We start from the raw sequence: 12,036 nt of genomic DNA on the forward strand, positions 1-12,036 counted from the left end.
TCAGTCACCTCCATGTTGCTAATTCTCAGTCTTTATCTTACTTGACTTGCCGGTGATCATGACCTCATTATTGAAACAGTGTCTTCTTGTGGACTCCAGAACAACACATACTCCTAGTTTTGCATTTACTTAATTGGATGCTCTTGCTTAGTCTCTTGTACTCATTCTTCTTGATCCGTCAGAGCTTGGTCATTGTACCTCTTCTCCACGTACCTCTACCTTAGTGATCTCATACAGAGTTATAGCTTTCAATACCATCCATAAATGGAAGCCTCCCCCAAATTATACATTCTTGTCAGGCCTCTCCAGAACTCCAGATTCATATATCCAATTGACTCAACTTCTGTACTTGTGTGCCTATTAGCCGAACTTCTGATCTTCCTCCCATTCTCAAACCTGCTCCTCCCACAACATTTCCCAGCTCATTATTTGGCAACATCCTTCCACTGCTTAGACCATCCTTAGTCATCCTTCACTCTTCTCCTTTACACTTCATTCAACCCTTCAGTAAATCCTGTTGGCTCCACTTTCAAAATACATCCAGAACCCAAATATTTCTTACTGTATCCACTACCAGTGCCCTAATCCAAACCACCATCATCTCCTACCTGGATTATTTCATTAGGCTCCGAATTTGTCTTTCTGCTTTTTACCAGATCGTTCATCACCATGTGTCGTAATTATTGCCTATCTTTGTCACTAGGATATAAGCTGCAAGAAGATAAGGGGATTTTTGTCCATTGTCTGGCACTTAGTAGGTGCTCGATATTTCTGAGTCAATGAAGAAAGGAATGTGGGCGCTAATTTTAATATACCTGCTGCAATTTAGAACAGCCCCTTCCATCCTGAAATAAATGGGTAGATTTAACATGATGTGAGCACTTCTTCAGCCACCATTTCTTTTAGAGTATGATGATATTTGCTGGAACAGGAGCCAGGGCTGGCCCCTGGGGCACGGGTTGCATTCTCTGGGCCCAGAGAAATGGTAGAGCCTAGTGGTTTTAGAAAAGCACAAGTCAGTACAATGCCTCTTCCTCCTCTATGACTTCTCCACAGGCAAAGTCCGCAGCCATGTTCTCTGAGAATCCCTGGCACTTTACTCATTGAACTTAGAAGATGCTGTTTTCTTGCAGTGGACAATTGTTATTACTTCACCTTATATTCCCAGCACCTAGCTAGAGTGACTAACTCATCCTGGTTTTCCCGGGACTGTCCCAGTTTTAAAACTGAGAGGCTTGCATTCGAAGAACCCTCTCAGCCGTGGATAAATCAAGATGGTTAGTCACCTTACCTTTAGCACAGCACCTATCACCTAGTGAGGAATAATAAATAAATGTTAGATAGAGGAGATCATGTTACTATTATTTGTTCATGCGTCGCTTCTCCCTCCAGTGCCTGGCATATGGCATAATATTTCCTAAAACGTGTTTCAGAGAACCCTGGTTCCATGTGATATTAACAAAGTTCATTGCTATGGTAGATTCTATTGGGTGCACCACCCACATCTCCTTTCTTGAGATGGTGTAGCTATCCCCTGGACGATCTGTTAGCTACCAACAACTCATAGCTATGCCCTTAAAAAAAAAAAAAAAAATATTGCCCTTAGCCTATGTAGCCTATGGGAAGTTTCTTGCCTAGGGATTTCAGACGGGTTCTTCCCTCCTTCCTAAAGGGTCACTTAAGGTGACAACTGTCAAACACTGGCATATAAAGCTCATCCCACTTCAAGATGACATAAGTCTGTAGCATCATTCATGCTCTGTAGCTCCCCATGGGATGTAATTGAGGCTAGACTTCAGCTGAACCCCTATCTTTGCAAAGCTTCTTCTCTCACTTCCTTACAGATTTCTCCTGAAAGCTCCCTTAACAAATCACTTGCAAAATAATCCCCATCTTAGACTCTGCTTCTAATAAACCAAACATAAAACAGTTATTACTTAGAGTTATCCCAGAAAACTACCTCTAAGGATTCTGGAGTTGGATAACCTACCTCATTGCAGCCAGCAGCGAGGACCTCCCCTATACTGGTCATTACAGATTGATGGTCCTTGGCATGCTGTAGCACAGTAAATGCTTACCCCTGAACTTGGATAGAATACAATTTTAAGGAGATGCACTAGATAGTGTAATATATCTTTACAAGGGAAAGAATGAGGGAAAAATAGTCATTATAAAGATAGTGAAATTGGGGGCTTAGTTGGTTAAGGGTCTGACTCTTGATTTTGACTCAGGTCATGATCTCACAATTTGTGGGATGGAGACCTAATCAGGCTCTGTACAGATGGTATGGAGCCTCCTTGGGATTCTCTCTTTCCCTCTCTCTCCCCTCCCCTGCACATACTTTCTCTCTCTCTCTCTCTCTCTCTCTCTCTCAAAATAAATAAATAAATTTGAAAAAAACAGTGAAACTGGGTAGTTGTTGTTGAGTGCCTTCAATACGCTAAAGAATGAGAACATCATAGGTTCAGATTGATAAATTCACACTCATAAATTCAGAGTGTGAAATTCAATGGGCTTCTTGATAGTGTTTAAAGACACTTTCTTATCCTATAGCCAGAGGGCCAGTTGAACCAAAGCCAGACTCATACCCAATTGTAAGAGTAGTAGAACTTTAGAGAAGGTTGGATTCTAATTCTAACAAAGTTTTCTAATACCAAAGTTAGGCTCTGATGAAGAAGTGGGACCCAGATGCTTGAGATGAGAATATCTGGGTAGGTGTACCTAAGAATCTCGAACTACCAGTTTTCCTTGAATACTCTGGGTCTGCAGAACTGAGCCACTCCTCCTTATTAGAAGACAGAGCCTCCAACCCCCACCCAGTCTTGAAGATTGCACAAAAGGCTCAAAGGAGACAGCTATATTAAAAGACAAAGCCTTCCCTTCTCGGGATCTGACTCCGGTCCACCTCCTGGCCACCAGTCCCATAATCAGGCTCAAATTTCAGCCCAACCTGACTGAGGAAGTTGTTGGCCACATACACCAACTGACTCTACACCAACTGAAAAACAGATGTAGGTAAATGTACCAGTCAGGAATTGGGAGAGAGTGTCAGAGATGGATCATGAAAGTATTAGATTTGGTAGAACAATAAATAACATTGGATAAGGGAGGGTTTTGCAGTATTAGAGTACTCTCTGTAACACAGATCCCCAACAAATGTTGGAATACACTGTTTGTTGTTAAAACACTGACCTGGGCACCAGTCTGATATGGACTGCCAAAATGGATATTGGAAACTTGGAAGAAATAACTGTCAATAGTAAATAAAGATACCAGATCTACTGGACAGATTGTGGAGGAAGAGACCAAAAAGCCCATGAAAGTGGGCATTTAAGAAAGGGTCTACTGAAGAGAATTTATTAGTGGTCCATGTTCCTTAGGGGGGGCCCAGAGAACATTCCATTTACCAAGGTGATTAGGAAAAGGTTGGTCAACAGGGCACCAGCATCATTCAGAATCTCAGCAATGACTGTCCTCTATAGGCTGAGTTAATGGTATGAGTTTCCTAGCAGCAATTGGAGTGGAAGAGGTCAGGAGACAGTGGTTAACTTCAGAAACCAGGTAAACAGAACTAGAAGAATGATCAGCAAGGTTAGAATGGTAACCAGGGAGGCCTGACATTCAAGGATACATAGAAATAGCTAACATAACAGTGTTTCTAAGGGCAATATAGACAGAGAGCAACAAGAAATTAATTACTGTGAGACTGCTCAACTCTTAAAATAGGTTCAGGCGTGTTTGTGATCCTCTAAGACAGGTGTCTCAAATGTATTTGATCAGGGAGTACTTTTTTTTTTTTTTTAAGAACACTTCATGGGATTGGTATGTTGCAGAATAACAATGCTACATAGTTCATTGTTCAAAATATTTATGAAGTGAATGCATATACAAATGTATACATGGTTCCTTAGTACAACTTCATATAGACATTGGACATAGTCTAGATCCAAAGCACAATTCCAATACCTACATCCTAGGAGGGAAAAAAAAAAAATGAAGAAAATATTGATCTAGTAATGAAAGAATCAAGTTGCTAACAGACTGGTTAAACCACAAACCCAAACCGCTCAGGAGCAGTCGGCATTTGATATTTCAGCAACTCATTTACCCTTCCCCACCCCAACAAAGCTTAGAAAGGCAGGACATCAAGGAAAACGACTGTAGGGAAATTAATGGAACAATGTATAGTGAAGGGAAGAAAGTCAATAATGAAATTGGTCCAATTTAAACAGCCAGGCCAAGACCACAAGGTAAAAAACTTAAGTTACATTCAACACTGAAAATGAGTCCCTATGATTTATTTAGCATTCCAGAAGATAAAGAGCAATAAACAAATGCATCAAACGTATTAAGTTATTGTTAGAGTTACGTGCTTCAGTGATTCAAAGCTGGGCACAATGAAATCCAGCAGTGCACTGTAAGCTTTGTTCCCTCTATCTGACTGGCTATATGATTCCACCACTGGATCAACAGAAAGACTCCAACCACCATAGGATTTCTTTCTTTTTTTTTTTTTTTTTAAGTAGGCTCCATGCCCAATGTGAGGCTTGAACTCACGACCCTGAGATTTAGAGTCACATGCTCTGCAGGCTGAGACAGCTAGGTGCCCCTCCGACCATCATAAAAGGTAATTTCCCTTCAGGTGGTAGGTAAATCATAAGAGGGAATAAATCCAACACCAGCATTAGTTCCAAAAGAAAGACATCCATTTTTCAATAGCATATGTTTTCTGCCTCAGGCTTATGCTGTTCAAACCCTTCAGGAACAATCTCTACTCTGTTCCTTTGGAAGATGTCTCTTTCACTGTGCTCCAAATCTTGCTCATAGGACATCTTGACTCAACACTTGAAAGTGCCAGTTGCTTCCTCTTCAGTCCCACTGTTACCCACATACAGGTTTCATCTCATGTTCAGACTCTGCAATAGGCTTAGTCACCCAACTTAACTCACTTGTTATTGAACATTCACAAGGCATACCTCTCCCGACATTTCCCATTTAAAAAGCACCAGCAACATAGTGTGCCTACGACTATAGATAGCCCCAAGTCCTTGGCGTCCTGGATGGGATCCTGGAACAGGAAGAAGACATTAGGTAAAAACTAAGGGAATCTTAACAAAGCACAAGCTTTAGTTAATAATAATAAAGTCATCTGAAGAATTTAAAATAAAAACGGCTCTTTGTCTTTTCATGATTGTTGTCCTCATTTGTGGGTGGACAGCAGTGTCCCTTGTTGAGAGTTGGCTGCCATATTGGTGGACACCAATGCAGCTGTTTGCACCTTTTAATCATGTGCCCTTTAGTCAAATTATCAGGAACCCAAACATGTTATACATCCTGTTGAAGCTAGAAGCATGGTTTCAAAGGTCCCTTCCAGTTCTAACATTCTGTTTTTTGTTGGAATATGAGATTATTCTTTTCCATAAGACCCACAAAGTCACAGACTGCAGAATTATAAGAAGTGTCCCCCCAAATGAAAGAAAGGACTTCAGGTGAGTTTAAAGGTGAGAACTAAAACGGGATAAAGCTCTCGAGACAAGGTAATTTTTTTAGTTCTCAGAATGGGTATTCCATTGGATTCAACTGAAGACTCAACTCTATTTATTCCAGAATTTTTTACTGGGCATCCACCATAAGCCAAACCCTATCCTCAGTCCTGGAGATATCTGGGCAGCATTTAAAGGCTTAAAGCAAGGGACTTACAAGATCCTATTTGCATTTTAGAAGGAACACAGCAGGGAGTGGATTTGAGTGGGGAAAGAGAGAAGGCAGGGAGACTGATGGAAAGGTCTAGGAGGTTATTGAAAAAGTCCAGGCAAAATTCTGTGGTACTCTGGACTGGGGTGTGGAGGTTGAAATGGGCAGTTCTGAGAGATACTCAGGAGGACGAAAACCCCAAACTTGGTGACTGATTAAAAGATGCATGTTCAATGGGTTTACTTTTGTCTGTGTGTGCACGGGCATCCATGATGGGCAGGGCCGGGGGTCGGACTGGAATTCGAACCACGAGATTGCCTCTTAGAAACAAGTTCTAGCCCTAGGACCAGCTGAGGATCAGAGTTTTCCTTAAATCCCCCTCATAAATCAGCATAGGAGAAAAACAAGAGTCCAGACAAGAAGATGCATGTCTAAGGTAAAAGGAAAAACATGTTTGGTCCTAATAGGTTTGTGGTGGGGGGAGGAAAGGGGAGGAATGTTCTGGAGCAGTCTGCCCTGAGGTGAGGACTGGTTTGGGAGGCTGCCAGCATCTGTAAGCAAGATGTTAATGGGGTTATCAGCTGTTGCTGAAACAAAGGCAGGGTGTATCCTGGCAGCCAAGGAGCCTGAACCAGCCAAAATGTGTGTGTCTGTGCGCGTGTGTGTGTACGTGTCCCAGAAGAAACATCAGGCTCACTGTCTACAGATGTCGCAGAGAACAAATGGTCTTGGCAATTCGACCTGTGAACACCTATCACACAAGACAGACACCTTTAACGGAGGGTTGGCATTTCTCAGTGGGGCCACTCATATCGACAGCTTCATTTTTCTTTTGCCTCTGGAAGAAAGGGGGTCTCTTTTATCCCAAAGAGAAGTTCCCTATGCAAATGAAGTCACCTCACCCCAACTAAACACACATAGTCACACACGATGCCAGAGGTCTCTGCACCAAAGACCCGTCCATTTCTTTTTTCCTTGTCAATTCACATGTACACACCAGGGCTTATATTTAATCACATTCCCCTTGAATGAACCATTCCCATAAATGGTGCTCCTAGAATATCATCTGTAAAGTGTCTAGAGCCAGATATCGAATGATGGAGGCCAATGGCATCTCTCAAGAAGTGCTTTGGCCTTTTACCCTGTTTGACACCATTATCAGGGGGTCCAAGAACCAATTTAATGTTCTGGGTCACCTAGAAAATATCTGACTTATCTCAGAGGTCTTGGGAGAAAAGATAGTAAAAGCATTAACTTTGCAACAGGGTAGACTTGAGTCGAGTCCTGGCTTTTCCATTGACCTTGAGCCCATGACTTGATACCTCTGCTTCAGGTCCCTCAACAGCAACATGGGAATAATAATAACCATGAGTAGGCACTACTAGTATCCCCATTTCACAGGTGAGGGAAGCTGAGACACAGCGAGACTTAGTGACAACTAATAAATAGCACAGCTTGAATTTGAACCCAGGCAATCCGGGCCCTCGCTTGCATCGCCTGCCAGACTTAGACAAAATTTCTTCTTTAACCTTCAGAACAACTCTGCTAATGGGAACTTGGGCAAGTAAGCTAACTCCCTAAGCCTCTGTCACCTCGAGAGAAAATAGGGTTTTGTGATTTCAGACCTCGTAAAGAGCTTATAGGGAATATCTAAGCAATGCCAGTAATGGGATTAGCAGAGTGCCTGAGCAGTTTTGAGCATGGTAATGGAGGCAGTAGTCATTGCATCGCTCACCCTAACCATGCTGTTAGCATCATAACACCCATAGTACTTGGAATTATTTGTTTCAATGTTTATGATTTCCTGGAACAACAAGTTCCATGAGGGCAGAAATGGTTTCTTTCTTATTTGCTTCTGTACTCACAACGTTTGGCAACCTGACACAGGCCGGATCGTACTGCCCTTTTGATGTTATTCACCGATGAACCAACAGATGACTTCAATGCTGCGTCCTCAGTCTCTCTTGAAGGGTCGTAGGATTAAATGAGATAATGTATATCAAATGGCTCGTACCATGTTTGGCTTGAGAATTCCACCCAATTAATGTTACATCTCTCCTCTTTGCAACCAGAACACATGATCTGAGACTTACTCTGGAATTACGTGGTCCAGAGAGTAACAAACAGAATGCCCGGGCTCCTGTGAAGAACGCTAATGTGTGCCACTCAACTTGGGCACAAGAGCCGAGACGGCACACGAGCTGGGACCGAGCTGGGACCCACCTCAGTGGGTGACACCACCATGCATCACAGCAACTGCGCTGTGGGCACATTTGGAAGTCTCAAGAACAGAAACAGGAAGGCACCTGATGTACTGATTGATAAAAGCTACTAATGAGGTCCGTGCATGGTACAAACACAGGCAGCTCTTGCTTAGTGGGCACCAGGGAAGGGTTTGGCAGAGATGAGCAAGACCACAGCCAATCCATCCGTGAGCCAGTGTGCTGCATCCATAAAAGGATGATTCAACTGAATACACTTGGAAACAGAAATTGCCGATGATATTCAAAAACTAAACAGAAATAGTAGTTAAGAAACTAAACAGAACTATAATGGACAGTTGGGCAAAAAAAAAAAAAAAAAAAAAAGTCTCCTCTTGCTCAAAACTGCTCAGAAAATAGCTAAAGTCAAGGCAACAGGCAGTGCGAAAAACAGGGACTTACGCGTCAGACTTCCCTTCCAGTCTTGTCTCTGCCAACTGGGGCCCGAGGCAAGTCAACTCACACCTCTGAGTTTCCGTTTCCTCATCTGCAAAATAGAGAACATCCACTTTGTAGAGGTCGGAGAGGCTTAAATAAATCTTCTGAACAAGGGGACTGGCAAATAGTAGACCCACAAGCATCACCACCGCGAGGCAGCCATGCTGATTAGATGATCTGTACCACCCGGAATCAGGGCATGGCTATCTTCCCTCTTAAGTGGTTTCTAGTGGCTGTATCTCTGTGTTGGGCTGTGAGTCGCTATCTATTAATATGACTTACCCAGGGCTTATCAAAGGACAAGTGGCAAATAAGGACTCCGAGATGATGGAAGGGACCCGCATCATCCTCAAATAAGATAAGATATCAATGACAGAGGGGCGCCTGGGTGACTCAGGTGGTGAAGCATCTGACTTCAGCTCAGGTCATGATGTCACAGTTCGTGAGTTCAAGCCCCACATAGAGCTCTGTGCTGACAGCTCAGAACCTGGAGCCTGCTTTGAATTCTGTGTCTCCCTCTCTTTCTGCCCTTCCCCTGCTGGCATTCTGTTTCTCTCTCTCTCTCTCTCTCTCTCTCTCTCTGTCTCAAAAATAAATAAACATTAAAATTAAAAAAAAAAAAAAGGAAAGAAATGGCAGGGCACTGGCTAGGTTGGGGAGTAGGGGTGGGGACATGGGGTTGGCATGGCCAGAGGAAGCTGGGAGAAGGCCACGAGAGAAAAGGGAAAAGACGAAGAGCTCCGAACAGCTCTGGGAGAGAGCTGAAGGCTGGCACTGGCCCAAAGGAGGGGGAGGGAGCCGAGCGATGGTGCCTGACTGGGTTCAGTGCTTCCCTACTGGGGGGCTGCCTGCCCACACTGAACTGTGGATGGCCAAGCAGAGGCAGAAGCAGCAGCCAGTGGGAGGCAGGCTAATTCATGACAGCCCTGGGATGTCTCAGGAAGTGGAAAAGCAAATCGAGCAGGAGGTGAGAAATAGACCTAGGTTGGAGACAGGGCTGGTTGAACACCCACATAACAGGAGCCTGAGACCCTGGGGCCCTGCCTCACTCGCTCAGATACTCTGAGCAGGAGACCAAGAGTGGGTCTCCGGTGAGACCGAACCAACCAGTCTCCAGACTCCCCTTTCTCTAACCCTTGAAATAATTTCCAAGGTCCCTTAAAAATTATATGTACAACTTGTGACATATTAGCATAGTCAGTGACTTGCAGGTATCATAATCCAATAATAATTTGCCAGTGGTCTTTTAAGCAATTGTTTCTGTGGCTCTGTTTTTGTCTACTGATTAGCCTGATCTTTTCCGTGGTTTCTCACTCTCCATAAAGAGTATCGATTCTGATGCAGGTTGGGAGTGGGGGTAGAAGAAACTTTAGTTCTTTTTCCCCCTTTTTAAACTTTATGGGACACCTGGGTGGTTCAGTCGACTGGTTAAGCGCTGGACTTCCGCTCAGGTCACGATCACCCAGTTTGTGAGTTCGAGCCCGCTGCGGGGCTCTGTGCTGACAGCTCGGAGCCTGGAGCCTGCTTCGGATTCTGTGTCTCCCCCTCTCTCTGTCCCTCCCCTGCTCGTGCTCTGTCTCTGTCTCTGTCTCTCAAAAATAAACATTAAAAAAACCTTCTATTTAACACATATTTATTTAAATTCAAGTTCGTTAACATACAGTGTAGTAGTAGTTTCAGGAGTAGAACCCAGTGATTCATCCCTTACATAAAACACCCAGTGCCCATCCCAATAGGTGCCCTCCTTAATGCCCATCACCCATTTAGCCCATCCTCCCACCTACCCTTCCCAACCCCCCAGCAGCCCTCAGTTTGTTTTCTGTACTTAAGAGCCTCTTATGGTTTGCCTCCCTCTTTGTTTTCTCCTTCCCTCCCCCTACTTAACTTTTTAAATGTATTGCAAGTAAGACTAAAAATCTTACAATAAATTTCTACTATATAAGATGTTGATGGATCTGGCGTATGGCATGTGCAAGAGTGGATTTTTCTCCCTTATTGAAAACCAAAAATTACTTTTTAAACCAAACTTTATTGGGGAAAAAAAGGTAATTATACTTAACTTACATTTCATAAAATTAATCTTTCTTTTCTTTTTTTTAATGCTTATTTATTTTTGAGAGAGAGAGAGAGACAGAATGTGAGCGGGGAAGGGGCAGAGAGATGGAGACACAGAATCTGAAACAGGCTCCAGGCTCTGAGCTGTCAGCACAGAGCCCGACGCGGGGCCGAACTCACGGACCGCGAGATCATGACCTGAGCCGGTCGGCCGCTTAACCGACTGAGCCACCCAGGCGCCCCATCTTTCTTTTCTTTTTATAAATTTTTAAAACTGGTAAGGAGAACACAATATATTTTTGTTAAATAATCGGCTTAAGGCAAAATGGAATTTAGTTTTTCTATACGTAGGTTGACATATTTCACCTACAGTTTTTTTAATGTTTATTTATTTTTGAGAGACAGAACATGAGCAGGGGAGGGGAAGAGAGAGAGGAAGACACAGAATCTGAAGCAGGCTCCAGGCTCTGAGCTGTCAGAACAGAGCCCGACGTGGAGCTCGAACTCACAAACTGGGAGATCATGACCTGAGCTGAAGTCGGATGCTTAACCGACCAAGCCACTCAGGTGCCCCTACATATTTAATCTAAATAAGGGTTGTAAATTAGTTGGATAAGTACCATTTAAAACATGAAAATATATTGATACTGTTGAGTAGGAAAGGTATGGAAATTATGAACCAAAGTAATATGAATAAAAATACAGCCTAAGACAAAGTATACAAGAATTTGAAAACACATTTTTTTTTTTTTTACCAACACAAAACAGACTTAACTATAGACCTAGCTGTTCCAAAATAATTATACACATGTTTGTTTCTTGATTTCTTTCAGGCCTCTGTGTGCATAATAAATTTTATGTTGGAAATTAAAAATAAAATTCACCTTTGAAATGTGATCTGTGTGTTATTGTTCTTAGTGCAAAAATACTCAGTTCTTGGTCAAACTTGTGATAAGCACACAGATTTTATTCCCAGCTGAAGTGAGACCATTTCTGTCCCTGCTTTTGATGAATGTTAAACGAGGAAAAACTCAGTCACACTTGTAGGCAGCTGAAAATTGCAGCAAAGGGGCCCTTGCTTTCCCACGCAAGGCCAGACACTTCTCGTCCCAGAAGCCAGAACTCGGGAGGGGCAGATCAGGAAACCTCATCTTGAGTGTACGATCTGCCCCTCACAGAGTTCTTCCTCTTTTCTCAAAGCCAAGTGCTTGGGCTGAGCAGAAGATCAGAAAAAAAGGGTCTCTCGCCCTCTCATACACATGCATTGAAAGAGAGGAAATACTGTTCAGTTTGGTCCTGCAGGTCTTGAGGTGAAACCCCTCAAGATTTGAGGGGTGCTGATATCTTTCCTCTCACACAAGCCCAAGCAGCGCTGGAAATGTGTCCAGATTTCCTTTTGCAAAGGATTCTTCCTAAGAATCTTGCCACTTGAAGTCAAAACAGCCCTCCTCGGGCCTTCCTGAGACTTCTTCCCATGGCCCATGTAATGACAGCTATCTTCTAGGTAGTCTCATTTCTGACCATTCGTCACCTCCAAAGTTCCCAACGAATCTGGCCGACCGCTTTCTTGAGAGTCCCCCTGACTCTC

At 43.3% G+C, this 12,036-nt stretch overlaps 1 long non-coding RNA gene across 1 annotated transcript; it reads right to left on the reverse strand.

Annotated features, from left to right (window-relative positions):
• Nucleotides 1–4,499: 4,499 nt before the first annotated feature.
• On the reverse strand, nt 4,500–8,445 carry LOC123590804. Its single transcript, XR_006708984.1, has 2 exons — nt 8,358–8,445; nt 4,500–5,068 (listed from the first exon to the last, which is right to left on the reverse strand). It is a non-coding gene; the product is annotated as an uncharacterized LOC123590804 (long non-coding RNA).
• Nucleotides 8,446–12,036: the final 3,591 nt, after the last annotated feature.

The sequence above is a fragment of the Leopardus geoffroyi genome, chromosome B4, assembly GCF_018350155.1.
Source record: "Leopardus geoffroyi isolate Oge1 chromosome B4, O.geoffroyi_Oge1_pat1.0, whole genome shotgun sequence".
Taxonomy (NCBI): domain Eukaryota; kingdom Metazoa; phylum Chordata; class Mammalia; order Carnivora; family Felidae; genus Leopardus; species Leopardus geoffroyi.